This window comes from Tenrec ecaudatus, chromosome 1 (assembly GCF_050624435.1).
Source record: "Tenrec ecaudatus isolate mTenEca1 chromosome 1, mTenEca1.hap1, whole genome shotgun sequence".
Taxonomy (NCBI): Eukaryota; Metazoa; Chordata; class Mammalia; order Afrosoricida; family Tenrecidae; genus Tenrec; species Tenrec ecaudatus.
The window spans coordinates 222482640-222498375 of record NC_134530.1 but is presented as its reverse complement, the minus strand read 5'-3'; the positions used below and the strand labels follow the sequence as shown (position 1 = coordinate 222498375).

The 15736-nt window shown below is 51.2% G+C and overlaps 1 protein-coding gene across 1 annotated transcript in view; it reads left to right on the top strand.

The window, feature by feature from the left end:
• The first annotated feature begins 5589 nt into the window (after positions 1 to 5589).
• PIK3C2B (phosphatidylinositol-4-phosphate 3-kinase catalytic subunit type 2 beta) overlaps positions 5590 to 15736 on the top strand; it is an 83269-nt gene continuing 73122 nt past the window's right edge. The window contains exon 1 of the mRNA XM_075529265.1: positions 5590 to 5915. The gene's annotated coding sequence lies outside the window, so the exon portion shown is untranslated. The remainder of the gene's footprint in view (positions 5916 to 15736) is intronic.

Here is a 15736-nt window from a genome sequence, read left to right as displayed (position 1 = left end):
CTCCCTCCCCTTTCCCCCCTCCCTCATGTGCCCTTGGTAATTTATACATCATTATTTTGTCATGTCTTGCCCTATCCGGAGTCTCCCTTCCCCCCTTCTCTGCTGTCCCTCTCCCAGGGAAGAGGTCACATGTGGATCCTTGTAATCAGTTCCCCCTTTCCAACCCACTCACCCTCCACTCTCCCAGCATCGTCCCTCACACCCTTGGTCCTGAAGGTATCATCCACCCTGGATTCCCTGTACCTCCAGCCCTCATATGTACCCGTAGAATTCGGATGATGGTAGTTGGGGGGAGGAAGCATCCAGGATCTGGGGGAAAGCTGTGTACTTCATCAGTACTACCTCGCACCCTAATTAACCCATCTCCTCTCCTAAACCCCTCTATGAGGGGATCTCCATTGGCCGACACTTGGGCCTTGGGTCTCCACTCTGCACTTCCCCCTTCATCTAATATGGTATATATATATACATATACATATACACATATATACACATACATACACACACTTATATCGTTTTGGGTTTTTTTGCATGATGCCTTATACCTGGTCCCTTGGCACCTCGTGATCGCACTGGTTGGTGTGCTTCTTCCATGTGGGCTTTTTTGCTTCTGAGCTAGATGGTCGCTTGTTCACCTTCAAGCCTTTAAGACCCCAGACACTATCTCTTTTGATAGCCGGGCACCATCAGCTTTCTTCACCACATTTGCTTATGCACCCATTTGTCTTCAGAGATCCTATCATGGAGGTGTGCAGTCAATGATATGATTTTTTGTTCTTTGATGCCTGGTAACTGATCCCTTTGGGACCACTCGATCACACAGGCTGGTGTGTTCTTCCATGTGGACTTTGTTGCTTCTGAGCTAGATGGCCGCTTGTTTATCTTCAAACCTTTAAGACCCCAGTCACTATCTCTTTTGATAGCCGGGCACCATCAGCTTTCTTCACCACATTTACTTGTTCACCCACTTTGGCTCCAGCCGTTGTGTCGGGAGAGTGAGCATCATAGAGTTCCAATTTAATAAAAGAAGGTATTCATGCATTGAGGGAGTGTTTGAGTAGAGGCCCAAGGTCCTTCCGCCACCTTAATACTTGACCTATAAATATAGACACATAGATCTATTTCCCCATCCTCCTATATATATTTGCATGTACATGTCTTTGTCTAGACCTCCATGAATGCCCTTTGACTCCTAGCTCTTTCCTCCATCTCCCTTGACTTTCTTCCTGCCCTACTACCATGCTTCGTCACCACCTGGGCTAGAGTATACCTCTTTTCTAAGCAACCTTACCCTTGATCATTTCCCACCAGGCCTGCCACTCCCCCTTCACTACCATTTGGGGTCCCATGTTTTTCCCTTGTCCCTGGGTTTGTTAACACCACTTCCTTACCCCCCCTACCCCCTCACCCAAAGTCCCCCCGGAACTGTCGGTCCCGTTGTTTTTCCTCCAGATAGTTCATCCAGCCTGTCCTATTCAGACAGACCTGTGGAGACACTAACATGCACGAAAACAAGACAGAGGAAAACAAAGCAACAGTATACAACCAGACAATAAAACAACAAAAACAAACCACTGACAAAGAACAGAACAAAACAGTTCACAAGAGAAAAGCTTGTAGTTAGTTCAGGGATCGTTTGCTGGCCCTTAGGAGCGTTTTCCAGTCCAGTCTGTTGGGGCACCACGCCCTGGCCCCAAAGTCCACTTTCAGCATTCCCTGGGGACCTTGCCACTCCATTCCCTTGCTGTTCCGCTGCACTCCCCCAGTGCTTTGCCTCGGTGTGGTGGGATCAGGTCAGGTGCAATTCCCACACTGTGTCTCCGGTGCTGTCCCCTGTATCGCCCTTAGTCACTGATTGGCATCATTTCTCATAGTGGGGCCAGCCATGTTGTTCTCTCTGTGGACTGGCTGCTCTACTCAGGAACATCATCCTCATGGCCTGGTGGGCCAGGCTGTGTTCCACTCTCTCCTCCTGCCCCTTCATCTTCTCCCGTGTGCTCTGATCAGATATGTTCATCTCCCGGAGTTGCAGAGTCAATGTCGTCCTTTGGAACAAATTCTTTTTGGGGGAGGGGCAGGAATCCACTTAATTTATGGTGCTGGGGCCAGCCTCCCAGACCTCTCCACTGGTTCCCTCCTCCACGCTGGGATAACTCCATTATTTCTATCTCTCTTCTATCTCTCATGCTCTCTATGACTTTACTATAATCTTTACTTATTATTGCTGTACAATTGCGCCTACCGGACCCGTGATGATTTATTAGGGGCTGGAGTACCCTGAGAAGTAGCTATCATATTAAGCCTCTGGTAGATCCCCCGTAGCCACAGGAAAGGGTCTAGAGCAGCGTTAATATCAGACAGAGAGCCTTGTAAACTGGATTATGCTTGATGGAACTCGATGCTTGGTCAGTTGACCTCCCTCTTGACCCACCCTGAATTTGTTCTAGGCTCAAGTATTTGTTGCTTTTTCCATGACAAAAATGGTCTTCCCTGGTTTTTAAAATATTGATGGTGGTCTAGTCTTACTCTTTATCTGTACTTTTATCTTTAGATTATTATTATTATTTTATCCTTACCACATTATTTGTTTTTGTTTCTCATTGTTTCTGTTGGTTTTCCCAGTTTGTCAAGCAAAGAAGGAGTAGATGCACTGAGACAATAACTGAAGCAAGGGTTTATAGGGGATGTCAGGGTGGGGGGTGTTGATAGGGAGGGCGAAGGGATTTGGGGAGCAAACAATGAATTTGGAAGGGGGGGAACACTAGAATGGATTGTGATAATACAATTCATTTTTTATATATCCAACTCATTTCAAAAGCGATTAAGCCATCGAAGTGCATGATATGTGAATACTATACCAAGAAAACCATGAGAGAGAAATAAAAACAAACTTGACCAATTGTTGCCATAGGTGAGGGGGAAAGCGTGGTTGCATGGGGGCATTGAGTTTATGTCAACGAGGTAGACTAGTTTGGAAAAGGATAACAATAGGGGCTGCCCAGGACAAAGGGTCTAATCAATGACACTGAACTACACAACAAGCAGAAGTTGTGGATTCGGAGACTGTTCTGTTGTGTCTACTTATGCCACAATTAGAAATAATAAGAATTACATGAAGAATGATGAGTACAAGGAAGAAGGAAACGCTCTAGAATTGAATATGATGACAATTGTACAGCTCTCCTTGATATGATTGAATTACTGAATTGTAGGACATGTGAAGTGCTAATAAACTATTTTTTAAAAATCCAGTGTAAACCAAAAAAAGGAAAAAGGTGTAGGGGTGGAGTCTAGCCTGTCAGTCAGCCTGATGGTGCCTCCTTGTGGGCATGGCCTTCTCATGAGGAGGGCACAGGGACCTCTAGCTCCTCTTCTGCCTTCACCTTCCTGCTGGCTGACCCTGGTTGCCGCCAGAGGCCTGTGATGAGCACACCGCACGATTGATTCTGCACCCCTCAACCTGTGATCTTCCTGAACCATTGCTCATGACTGTGTGAGTCTGAAGAGGGACTTGTGGACTCGTACCAGACTCACGCACTTGAGTTGGACTGGGATGCTTTCTTGCTAGATAAATGACTTCTTGGTATCAAGCTCTTTCTTACACATATGTGAGGGTCACTGGAGTTGTTTCTCTAGTCCACCCAGCCTAGCACAGTAAGTCAATGTTACCACTGATGCTCAAAGAGGCAGTAGCATTGACTACTTAAGGTCACGCAGCAGTAGGTTGGGAGGGGAACCAGAGGCCTAGGGTTCCTTCTCACTGGGGTTCCTGCTAGTGCCTCACCCAGAGTTGCTTGCAACTAAAGGTAACCACAAGATTGATTGGTGGTTCAAACCCACCAGCTTCTCAAGGGGGAAAAGTGGAAGCTGCCTGCTCCTGTAAAGAGTTCTAGTCTTGGAAACCTCTCCAGCAGTGGTTCTCAACCTTCCTGAGGCCACAACCCTTTAACACAGTTCCTCAGGTTGTGGTGACCCCCTAACCATCAAATTATTTTTGCTACTACTTCATCACTGTCATTTTGCTACTATTACGAATCAGGCGAACCCTGCGAAAGGGTCGTTCGACAACCCCAAAGGGGTCGCGACCCACAGGTTGAGAACCACTGCTCTATCACTGGGGATCAACTCCCTGGCAGTGGATTTGGGTTTGCTTCCCTCTGCACTTGGGCCAGATCTAACGAAACTACATCCCAAGGACTCGTGAGTTGGGAGTTAACTTTTTGTATTGCTCTCTGTTCCACAAGAGACTTCCTCCAGTTAACTCAATTCCCTTCCCAATACACACAGAGCGATCTCCTTACAGCAGAGCTGAAGCCTTTTCCAGTTCTGGAATTTATACATCCAGGAAGACTCTCAACTATTTTCTCCCACTGGTTCTGAATTGTTGCCAAACCCAAATCCGTTGCCTAAAGTCCATATCAACTCCTAGTGACCCCGTGGGACACAGTGGAACTGCCCCGGGGTGTGCCAGGGCGGTCGTTTGTATGGAAGCACATGGTCACCTCTTCCCAGCCGGTGCGTCCCAACTGCCCACCATTCATTCAGTCAGCGCGTTCGGACCACGGAGCCCACAGGGCTCCTTGTTGGTTGCAGTTTCATATTCATGAGCCAGAAATTCAACGTCTCCCACCTTTATCCAACTTGCTCGGTTTTCACTCCCGTGGACCAAAGACGCACAAGGAAAACGGCATCTAACAACCACTTCCTTCAGGCAAGAGGGGGCGAAAGCTGGCAGATGCTTCCCTGGCTTGGAGTCCTGGACATCTGTGGGTGGTGTGCTTCTGATGACCCCTAGATGCCTAAAGGGGCTTCCAGAGGAGGGAAGGTGACCTTCATCATCTGACTGGAGAGCAAGAAAGCAGGGCCCTGGGGCAGAACAAGAATTTGAAGGAAATGCATGTTGGAACCAGAGTTCAGAAGCTATTTATGCAAACCATATGCAAAGGAGGAGCCGGCCAATTATGGAGTTCTTTAGGGTGGAGCCTTTAGGAAAATTCTTCTGCAGACCACTGTTCGGAGAAAGGTACTGGAAATCTAATTTTGACATCGATTCTCGTAACACATGGTAGAGGGGGCCAGTCCTCTACCGCTCGAGCCTCCGCTGCCAACTCCACACTCTCCGATTGCAGGTGTGGTGGCGCCTGCGGCCGCGGGTCGGAAGAGCCCCACGCAGGGGAAAGCAAGCCCACCGGCCGAGGGTGTGCGGCAGGAGGCCCTCTGCGCGCCCACCCTCCGCCTGAAGGTAGGGGCCCTTTCTGGCACCTGGCACGCCTCTCCCACGGCTGGCTTTCATCCGAGCCAGAACCAGCGAAACATCCCGAGCATCCGCAGAAACCCTCACTCAGGGGGCCCGGTGCCTCCCCAGGCCAACGCCGCGCAGCCGGTGCCGTGGCAGGGCCGGCGGGCGGGGGCGGCGCGGCTGGGCGCGGGGAGGCCAGGGCTCCGGGCTGGGCCCCGCCCTCGCGCTCGGCGGCCGAGTCGGAGCTGCGGCTGAGCGGGCGGAGCGGGCGGCCGGCGGCGGCCCGTCGGGCAGGGGCTGCGGAGCCGGGCCTGGGCGTGCAGTGCGCCGGCTCTCCGGGAGATGGCTTCTCCCCGCGCGCGCACTGCCCCCGCTATTGTCTCCCCCGGGGCTGCCTGACTCGGCGAGCTCGCGCACGCTCCGGGCCGCCGGCACTCGGCTGGATTTCTGTCCTCCCCGCGGGCCCCCTCCGCGGCCTCTCCCGCTGCGCTGGGCAGCCCGGGGCTGGTGGTCGCGCGGGGTGGATCTCGGAGAGGGGAGCGGCCCGCGAGGAGGCGGGCTGCGGCCAGCCGCGCCGCGCGCTGGTGCACGAGACCCGGGGGCTGCGGAGCCAGCCGCCCGCGTCGCCCGGCGCACTACACGTCGGGTCTTTCGGGAAAGCCCACGGGGAACCCAGGTAGGGGATGCGCCCGGCGGTGAGCACCCCGGCTCGGCACGTTGCCGGCCGAGTGGAGGGAGGGAACGTCCACAGGCTCTCTCCAACATGGCAACGGCGGGGTTGCAACAATGGGCAGAGCGTTGGCCGAGTCACCGCCGCCACCGTGGGGGCCAGCCCGAGCCCCGAGCCCAGCAGGTTGCCAGCCCGCAGGCTCCGCTTCCATCGTTTTGGGGAGTCTGGAGCCTCCTGGAACCCTCTTCTACACCCCACCCCCGCCCCCCTTTTCCTCTAAACACACTTCCTGGCTCCCAGCTGCAGGGAGAGACCTGAACCAACCAATAGATTTGGGACTTGTTTGTTTAAGATGAGAAAACACAGGGCAAAACCTGCCTGGTGTGGGGGTGGGGCTTTTCCTTGCAGTGGGTGAAAAGTCAGCATCTAGCCTGGGAAATGTATACATTTTTAAAAGCCAGGCAGTGGATGGAAGTGACTTCTCCCTTATAAGGAGACTGCAGCAAACGGAGATTGTGAGCCTGTGAGCCTGGAACCCGGAGAGGGACCCTCAGGCCTTCGTTCCCAGGGCCCTTAGGGAAGGCTCCGGCTCCCTGGCCTGTGCTTGCCTTCTTTCCAGCTTCCCACAGCGGCGTTTGGTTTTGGAGAACAATCGCAGCAGGAAGCCCAAGAGTGGTTGCCAAGCTGAGGTGGGGAGAGGTAGGGTGGGGAGCCCAGGGGCTTGGCAGGACCCTGGATTGTGGGAGCAAGTTACCAAAAGCCTGTGGCTGATTTGGGCACTCACCGTGGTTGGCTACGGTTGTTGTCGGTGTGTGTGTGTGTGTGTGTGTGTGTGTGTGTGTGTGTGTGGTATAGGGGGGTTGGGGTGTCTGTGCCCTTCCATTGCTGTTCCTCCTCTAGGCCAACCCCTCTTCCCATCATCTCCACTCCCTTTCCCTGTGCCTGTGGCCTTCCCTGCCTCAGTCCCACCAGCCAGGCCTGTGATGGAGTCTCCTTTGTGTCTGGCCGCCCTGATGTTTTCTTACAACTCAGTTGGGGAGTTTTGTGTGCCCCTGCAGGTTGACTGCAGCAAGGCGAGGCTTCTTTTAGCAGGCGGCTCCCCGAAGTGGGCAATACCATCCCTCCTTTCTTTTTCTAACTACCTGACTGACTCTGGGATGTGGCCAAGCAGATGCAAGCAGTTTGCAGGGAATTCCAACCTGAGATCAGTCCTGTTGCTGTAGGCGGCTTTGGAAAGATATTAGGAAGATCAATGGCTCAGAGGGGGCAGGCCTGGCTGGCCCCCACATCCCTTCTAGCTCCAGCTGAAGTGCTCTGAGCTTGGAGGTTATGAGTCTTCAGACTTGCAGCGCCTCCAGGGCCTGGCTGTCCCACCCCAGCTAGCGTCCATGGAAAAATGAAGCCGAGGAACATTTTATAGCTATGCCTGGCAGCCAATATCGAGGAGACGCTAGTGCCGAGCGGGGGCCCCAGACCATGGCTGTGGTTGCTGCTTTGGCCCTCTGGGTGAGCCATGGTTTGGTTGCCATGGCGCTGGGTTTGTTGCTGACTGTGCATGGGTGTGTGTGACTGTGCATGGGTGTGAACCTGCTCAAGCTCCTAGCTCTGGCCAGAAGGGAGCTTAACTATGCTTCCCCACCAGAGGGAATCGGAGTGAGAGGCCACAAGAGTGTCCACCATGAGGAAGGGCCATTGAGTCACATGGAGTCCCCACCTCACCTATGCCTGTGTGCTTCTGCAGGTGTTCTGTGGTGCTTGTAGTGCTTCAGGGTGGACAACCTTGCCTGGCCCTGTAGGGGGGAGGATGAGAAGTCTCTCCCCCTGGGGGGGGGGCGGGGTTGTGACTGTACATACACTTCAAGCTCCTTATGCTCCCAGGAGGTGACCTTGGACTTGACCATGAGGTGGAGTAGAGGAAACAGTGGGTGGACTCAGCACTGGAACCTGGCCTAGAGTCCTGCTGTGACTTATCTCCTAGCTGTGAGCACTGCCAACTTGTGGAAACCTGTCCAAGACTTAGTTTGCCTAGTTGTAAAATGGGGGAAAGAAAGAATATCTGTGGCTTATTTCAAGGATACAATACGCTGCTCACCACCGAAATCCCATATGCAAAAACTCCCCCCAAACAGTAGAGCCCTTATGTAAATGTTGGTTATGAATTCTGGGTTTAACCTAGGCGAGAAGGAAGCGAACACTGGAAGGGGCAGGGTGGGGGATATGGAGCCCCAAGTTCCAGGACTTTTCCTGAACATGGGACAAATGATGGGGAAAAACCAATATCGTGGTGACTATGCTCCGGCATTTCTTCTTCAGTGGGGTTGGCAGATTGGGAGAGAGAAAAGGCTGCTTCATGAGACTTGTAGGGAGTTGGGAAAAGACAAGCAGTCCCCCGAGGCTGGCTGCTGCCTATAGGCAGGGCAGTCATGGGCTGGCAATGGCTAATGCTCCGTGATGGCAGGCAGCTGGGCAAAGGGGGGTGGTGGGTTGAAGCAGACACTCGTCCTCCAGGCCCTGTGCTCATTACCTGGAAGCCACCTCAGAGGGTTACTTGGGGTAGGACAGCCCAGAAAGGAGCAGCTCAGCTGGAGCATTTATTCCCACCAGGTTCCTTAAATGTCTGTGAGGTGGCACTGCGCTGGAATGGAGACTTAGCTGATGAAGCTTGAGGGCAGGGCTTCCCCGTGGATCAGCGGTTCTCAACCGTGGGTCTCGACCCCTTTGGGGGCTGGAACGACCCTTTCATAGTGGTCGCCTGATTCATAACAGTAACAAAATTACAGTCACGAAGTAGCAATTAAAATAATGTTATGGTTCGGGGGTCAACACAACATGAGGAACTGTATGAAAGGGTGACCGCATTAGGAAGGTTGAGAACCACTGCCTTAGCTCCATGTCTTCCCCCCAGCTGGAGGCCAGCGTCGAGGAAAACAAAGCTTGTTTGCTGTCAAATCAACTCCAACTCAGGGAGACCCCCTTGTATCACAAAGTCGAACTGCTCCGCAGGGATTTCTTGTCTATCACCTTGATCGAGGCAGACTCCCAGGCCTTTCTCATCCAGTGCTGATGGAGGCATGGGTTGGAACCACCAGCCTGATTAGTTGCTGAGAGCAAACCATTTGTGTCACCCAGGGGACCCCTTTTCAGTCTAGCATACTAAAATCCACCTCTGCCATCAAGTCGACGTCGACTCCTAGGGCCCCTGCATAGGATTTCTGAGGCTGTAAACCTTTACAGCAGCAGAGAGCCTCAACGTTCTCCTACAGGCTTGCTGTTGGGTTTGAACCGCTGACCTGATAGTTAACAGTCCAACACTTCACTGACAGCACCACCAGGGCTCCTTCAGTCCAACATGAACTCACGTATGGCCAGAGTCAATTCCAATTCATAGCCATCTTGTAGGACAGGGTAGAACTGAGCCTGTCGGTTTCTGCGTTGAGCAACTCTAGTAGGAAAGTTGCACTTGCTGGGTGGGGGGGGGGGGCTGTCTTCGGGAAAACGCAAACTTTTCTGCGTGTGGGTATTTTCATATCTGTTTCACTTTGCCTTTCTTTTATAAAATAAGATTGGAGGGTGTGGGGAGGATGCTAGCCTTGCGTTTCCTACGAACACATAAAACCTCAGAATTGGAAAAGACCTTGGTGGACACTTCCCTTAGAAGAAAGGCTCCTCCCAATGTCTCACAGTTACGAGCAGTGCTGGAACTTCCAGAGCCACACAGATCACCAAAGGACCCGTGAAAGGACCTCTCCGTTGGCGCTTTAGAATAGGGTGCCCAAGTCTACCAACAGCTTCAGCACATTTCCATTGTTGGCAGGTTCTCTCCTCTCAAAGCGCTGGTGATGGAATTCACTGAGCCAGCCTCACCTCGGGGTGAAGGAGCCTGAGCTTCTCCCGTCATTTGGAGAGCAGAGGCCCTCAGGATCTGGAGGAGGGGGAGGAGAGGTTCTCAGTAGTCCTGAGGAGATGAACCAGTGACTCTGCTTTGCCTGAGGACTCTTGGCAGGAAGTCTCGCCTAGTGAAATGTCTGTATGCTTCCAGAGAGATTCCCTAGATCATTTGCCTCCTTGGAAACTATTATTCTTCCACTTTATCGCATTGTCACCATTCTTTATTCCTGCCACCTTCCCCTCTTCACCTAGAGACTGGTCATTGTTACATCTCGGGGTCTTCCCTGGCAGTGTTTCTTGTCTCCTCTGTACTTCCTCCTACCCTCTCTGCTGGTCCTGTCCCCGAGGTCTGGCTTGGCTTCATCTCCCTCCCTGGCCCTTCCCTGCAGCGAAGGTGGGTGCCAGGCCTGAAGGCCGTTCCACACACACACAGCTGGCTCTCCATCCCCCAGAGCCAGACTCAGCCAGGCCCCAAGGAATGTGGCTTGCGTGGAGCCTCCTCTCCTGCCAGACTTTCTTCTCTCTCTAGACTCTTTCTTCTTAGACTCGTTGGTACCCTTAGCAGCAGACTAGAAGGCAGACGAGGAGGAAGAGTAGAGCGACCCAGGAGATTTCCTTTTGAGGAAATACGGTAGGTGGTCTTGCCAAGTAGAAGTTATGAACATTTCCGGTCTGAGGTCAGTCAGGTCAGACCCTGCCTGGAGCTCGGTCAGATAAGAGGGATCATGGGGCTCTTCAGCTAAGGCAACAGCGCCTGGAAACCCTCTTTTTCTGCAACTAGAGCACCGGCCACATTCCTGAGGAGCCCTGCTGGTGTAGTAGGTACATGTTGGCCTGCTAACCACATGGTCAGCAGTTTGAAACCACGAACCGCTCCTCGGGAGAAAGGTGAGGCTTTCTACTCTGGTAAAGAGTTACAGTCTCGGAAACCCTGGCCCATAGGACGACTGTGAGCAGAGTCAACACTGACTCGATGGCAGTGAGTTTTTCAGTTTGGCCATATTCCTGACTTGCCGTTGTGTTACGCCTCCCAGAAGGTAAAGGAAGTCAAAGTGACTAGAATGTCCATTATCAAGTTGACTTTGACCAAGGGCAACCCGTACAGGTGAGTAGGATAAGACTGTGCTCCCTAAGGTTTTCAATGGTTGGTTTTGGGGGGCAGTAGATCACCAGGCCTTTCTTCCGCGCTACCTCTGGCTGAAGGGTTTGCCGTGTGAGGGTGTTGGCCATCTGCATCATCGAAGACCTCCTGGAGCACCACTGTGCCTGTACAGAGTTAGGTGCTGCGCGTTGATTCCAGCCCATCGCTGACCCTTGTCGCTGAGCAGGCCTGCCCGTTGTCTTACAGAGGGAGAGGGCCGTCTGTGGCTTTCTCCCATGGAGCCTAGTGGGCTCCGGGCACCGACCCTGGCCCTTGTACTGTCAAGGATACCCACAGAGTGGGTTCACTTAGAAGCAAAAAGGAGCTATTGTTTGTTAATCAGATGTTAAAAGAACTCAGGAGCCAGCCACTGCACTGTCCCTCAGGGATGTCAGATGTCCACGCTGGGCCTCTAGAAGGCAGGGCATCGGCTGTGCTGGTGGTGGTGCTCCGAGAGGAGGACAGAGAGCTATCCCTGATGAGAGGCTTTGAAAGACAGAGTGGTTCCAGAGGGCCAGTGGGAGTGTGATTTTGGCTGGGCTGTTGCAGATGACCCCCAACAAGGAACACGAAAATAAACCAGAGTCCAAGTACAAAGACAGGCAGGAACACGTGGTGAATGAAGAATAGCCACAGGCGTTGAGTGCCTATCTACCTGTAGCTTTTCACACATGATCCTAATTTACTGCCCCCACCCCCACCTCCCCACGTGATCTTCATGCCCCTTTACAGAAAGAGCCAAGGGGCACACTGGTTAAAGCTTTGGCTGCCAGCTGAGAGGTTGGGGGTTCAAACCCAGCAGACGCTCTGGGGAGAAAGAGGAGGCTGTCTGCTTCCGTACAGATGACAGCCTTGGAAACCTGGGGGCGGTTCTAGTCCATCCGTGGGCTGTTCTGAGTGAGAACAGACTCATTGACAATGGGTTTGGTTTCGGTTTTACCCCTTTATAGATGAGAAAGCGGAGGTTTAGTGAGATTAAGGGACTTGCCCCAAATGGTACAACTGTTTAGAGAGAAGAGCCAAGGTGTGAGTCTAGTTCAGTGGAGCCCCAGACCTGACTCTCAACTGTATAGCAGCGATCTGTGAGCGAAAGGGTCTTGTCTGGAACGGGGTGGGCTGCCTCAGGAGCCAGAGGCCCCCGGAAAGTGTTCTTAAAGTTAATTTTGGTGGAAGATGTGATCACAAAGGGATGTCTGTCAGATGATGTGTTTGTAAAAAGGAACTCATTTATTCATTCTCGTAACTAATGGGTTTTGAGCGCTTACCAATGACTTTTGAGTGTTCTCAAAAATTAGGACAGGCAACCATCCAGAATGTATCACTGAGTAGAGAAAACACAAATAAATAGGCCTTGTATGCTCGTAAGTGGGGCGTTTTGGGTGGCCAGATTTCCTGGTAGAGGTTGTTAGATGAAACCCGAACTCTGAGTAGGAATTAGGGCAGGTTGAGAGGTGAAGTGAGCAGGGGAGAAAAGGCAAACTGTAAGTAGTCCAACCTGGTCAGCCATTTGAAGGCACTTGTCCTTGATGCTGTGTTCATTCATACATTCCGTTGTGGATTGAATACCTACTGCGTATCTCACACTCTTCCAGGTAGACAGCAGAGAAAATGACAGGTAAAGTCCCTATCCTTGTGGAGTTTATGTCTGGGAAAACTTAGTTCACTAAGAATAAATTGACCCCAGCGTCTTTATTTTAATGATAGGGAATATATCTCCATAGATCAAGAAGTAATTTAAGGATACACTCTGCTGAGCTTCCGGCCCTTGTGGGAACTCTCAAGCCTGTGGGTAATAGAGGGTAGAGACAAAAGGTAGGTTAATGAATGGTTACTTAGTTATTCATTGGGAGTCCCTGGGCAGTGTAAACTGTAGATGCTCTCAACTGCTAAACAAAGGGTTGGTGGTTCAAGTCTACCTAGGGGTGTCTCAGAGAAAAGCACCGCCCCCCCCCCAAAAAAAAATCTGTCATTGAGAACTCTATGGTGTGCAGTTCCACCCTGACATGTGGGGTCAGCAAGACTTGGAGTTGACTCAATGCCAACTTAAAAAATAATCGTTCATTCATAAACATCTTCAGTCAACCCTTGAGAGAGTATCCAGCCCGGTAGTTAAGAGCATGACCTTGAAACCAGATCTTTCTCTTTTTTTGAATGCTCTTGAGTAAATTCCAACTTAACAGCAGCCCCATGGGTCAGACTAGGACTGACCTGGGAGAGGTTTCTTGGCTGTAATCTTTGTGGAAGCAGATGGCTATGCCTTTCTCGGATGGAGCCACAGGAACTCAGATTACCTCTTAACTAGACGACTGGGGTTCAACACCTGACTCTACCACTTACTATTAGCGGGGCACCTTGGCAAAGTTACAGTATCTGCATTTCTGTGTTCTCATCGGTGAGACTGGTAAAATAGCAGAGGGGTGGACCAGGGGAAGTTGATATGAAAGTTAAATCATTTAGTGAATGAGCTACTTAGTACCTGTGACTAAGGCGGATCAGTATACATGGCAGTTGTTAGAATGACTTTATCACCTGGAGAGAGCAAGTTTGAATTACAGACCTGAATTCAATGTAGCACCTGGTTGGAGGGACCCTGCCGTATCAGAGCACTGGCCAAGGGAGGAGCGTCTTCACGGACTGGGCTCCTCTTAGCTTTGCCTGATTGACGCAGTGTGACTAAGGTGATCTAGCTGTTTCCAGAGCTGTGCCCTCGGAAGCAGCAGCTCATACAAAGTTTAGAATCCAGGACCAGAATGTGTAAGAATCATGCTATGAAGTAGCTACCTGGAAAAATACACTATAATTTTGTTATCCTCATCCACTCTCAAATCCTCCAAACGTGCAATGGTTGCGTCTTCCGCTCTTCAGGGTTGGCCAGACTCCTCCCAGAAGACAGCCTTTCATGGCAGTTCTACTCTGTCCTGCTGAGTCGCGATGAGTGGGGATCAACTCACAGATGGGCTTGGGCGGGTGCTGAGGTGAGCTCTTTTATTTTGTATAAAACACTGTGCTAAGTATGATGGAGAAACCGAAAAACAACCGGTAATCGCTCTTTCTGGAGCCCTGGGGGGAAGGGGGAGGTAGTGGTTATAAGTTTGGCTGAGATCTGCACGGTCAGCAGTTTGAAACCACCAACCTCTCTGCTGAGGAATGACTGGGCTTTCTACTCCCATAAACAGTTATCATGGAAACCCACAGGGGCTCACTATGAGTCAGCAATGACTCGATGGCAGTGAGGTTGGCTGTTCGAATCTCCCATTTTTAAGGCAATGACTCAATGGCAGTGAGGTTGGCTGTTTGAATCTCCCATTTTTAGGGTGAACTGCCTAAGGTGTACGAACATCTCCCGTTTTTTTTGTTTATTTTATTTTTTTCTTCATATCCCATGTTTAAGATGAGTTGGTTAATGTGTACGCACATCTCCCGTTTTTTTTGTTTATTTATTTTATTTTTTTCTTCATATCCCATGTTTAAGATGAGCTGGTTAATGTGTACGCATGCATTTTGTAACTGTCCATAGCTACAGAAACCTAAGTTATTTTCACACTAATCACTCGCCAATACAAGACAAACTGTAAAGGGAGTAGGACGCATTCCAGTTGTAGAGATGCTCAGAAGTGGGCAGGCATGGCCAGTCATAGAAGAGGAAAGACGTTTCTAAGATGAGTCAGCTTTTGTCGAGGACAGAGAATATTCCAGATGGAGGCATTAGCATGAGCGTGAGTTTGTAAGAAAACTCGGGGCCCTGGGGAATGGCTTATAACCAGTCCTGGCAGCATGTAGGGGTGCATGTAGGACTGGCAAGGACACAGCGTGGAGAGTCCTGAGTCTCTGACAAGGGAGAACAGAAGGACTGCCATCAGACCGGTGAGTTGGCTTATGCGGAGGAAGACTGTCCTGGCAACGGAGGGTAGGCACTTGCCTGCAGGGAGAGACCAGCTAGGAGGCGATTGCACTCATTCAGGAAAAGAAGGCGATACAGGGGCTACCCTAGAAGCATGTAACATAGAGGTCCAGCTGAATGAACTGAGCCCTGGCTCAAAGTTGCCTGTACCCTTGGACTGAGGACTAGGGTCCGTGGATGGGAGAGGAAGCAGAGTGGCCACCCTGGGGCTGTGGAGGTGATGGTCATGGGACCTTGGGGGGTGTCCAATGGAAAGAGACCACCATATTTTTAGTACCTTGATGTCCCCCCTTGATGTGACATGACAGCTTTTGATCTGTTGGGCAGGGTTCTGCACTTGTAAGAATTGATCCAGGACGTTTCCCCTAGCACCCATCCCCATACTTAGGGTAAACAGAGCGCATCCAATGGGAGATGCAGGGGTATAGGGCAACATTCATGGGTTTGGGCTCCCTGTGGAACTACACTCCCATAGACTCTTCATTGGGACAGTGTCAGAGTGCTGTGTCATTGGAAAAACCGTTGACATGATCAATTGTCTTATAGCCCAGAGGATAATTGACAAAACAACAAAAAAGTTTTGACAAACAAAGCTTGTTTGTTTCTATGGGTTTTTGCTTTACTGACTTTTTGTGGTTTTGCTTGTTTGCTGGTTGGGGTGTTGGCCACTGTTGGTGGTGTAGTTGGTCTTATGGGGCTTTAATTGTGTCATATGACTGCCACAGTAAACCCGAGTCGTGCATATTCCAGAGACAAGCAGATAGATTCTGGGTTCCCTGTGAAGTCTAGCCCCAATCCAAGAACAGTTCGCTGTGATAACATGGCCCTGCTCCATACTCACCTTCATTAAATGGTCACTGAAGATGAGGGTGTTACAGCAGAGTGTGGTGAAGAAAG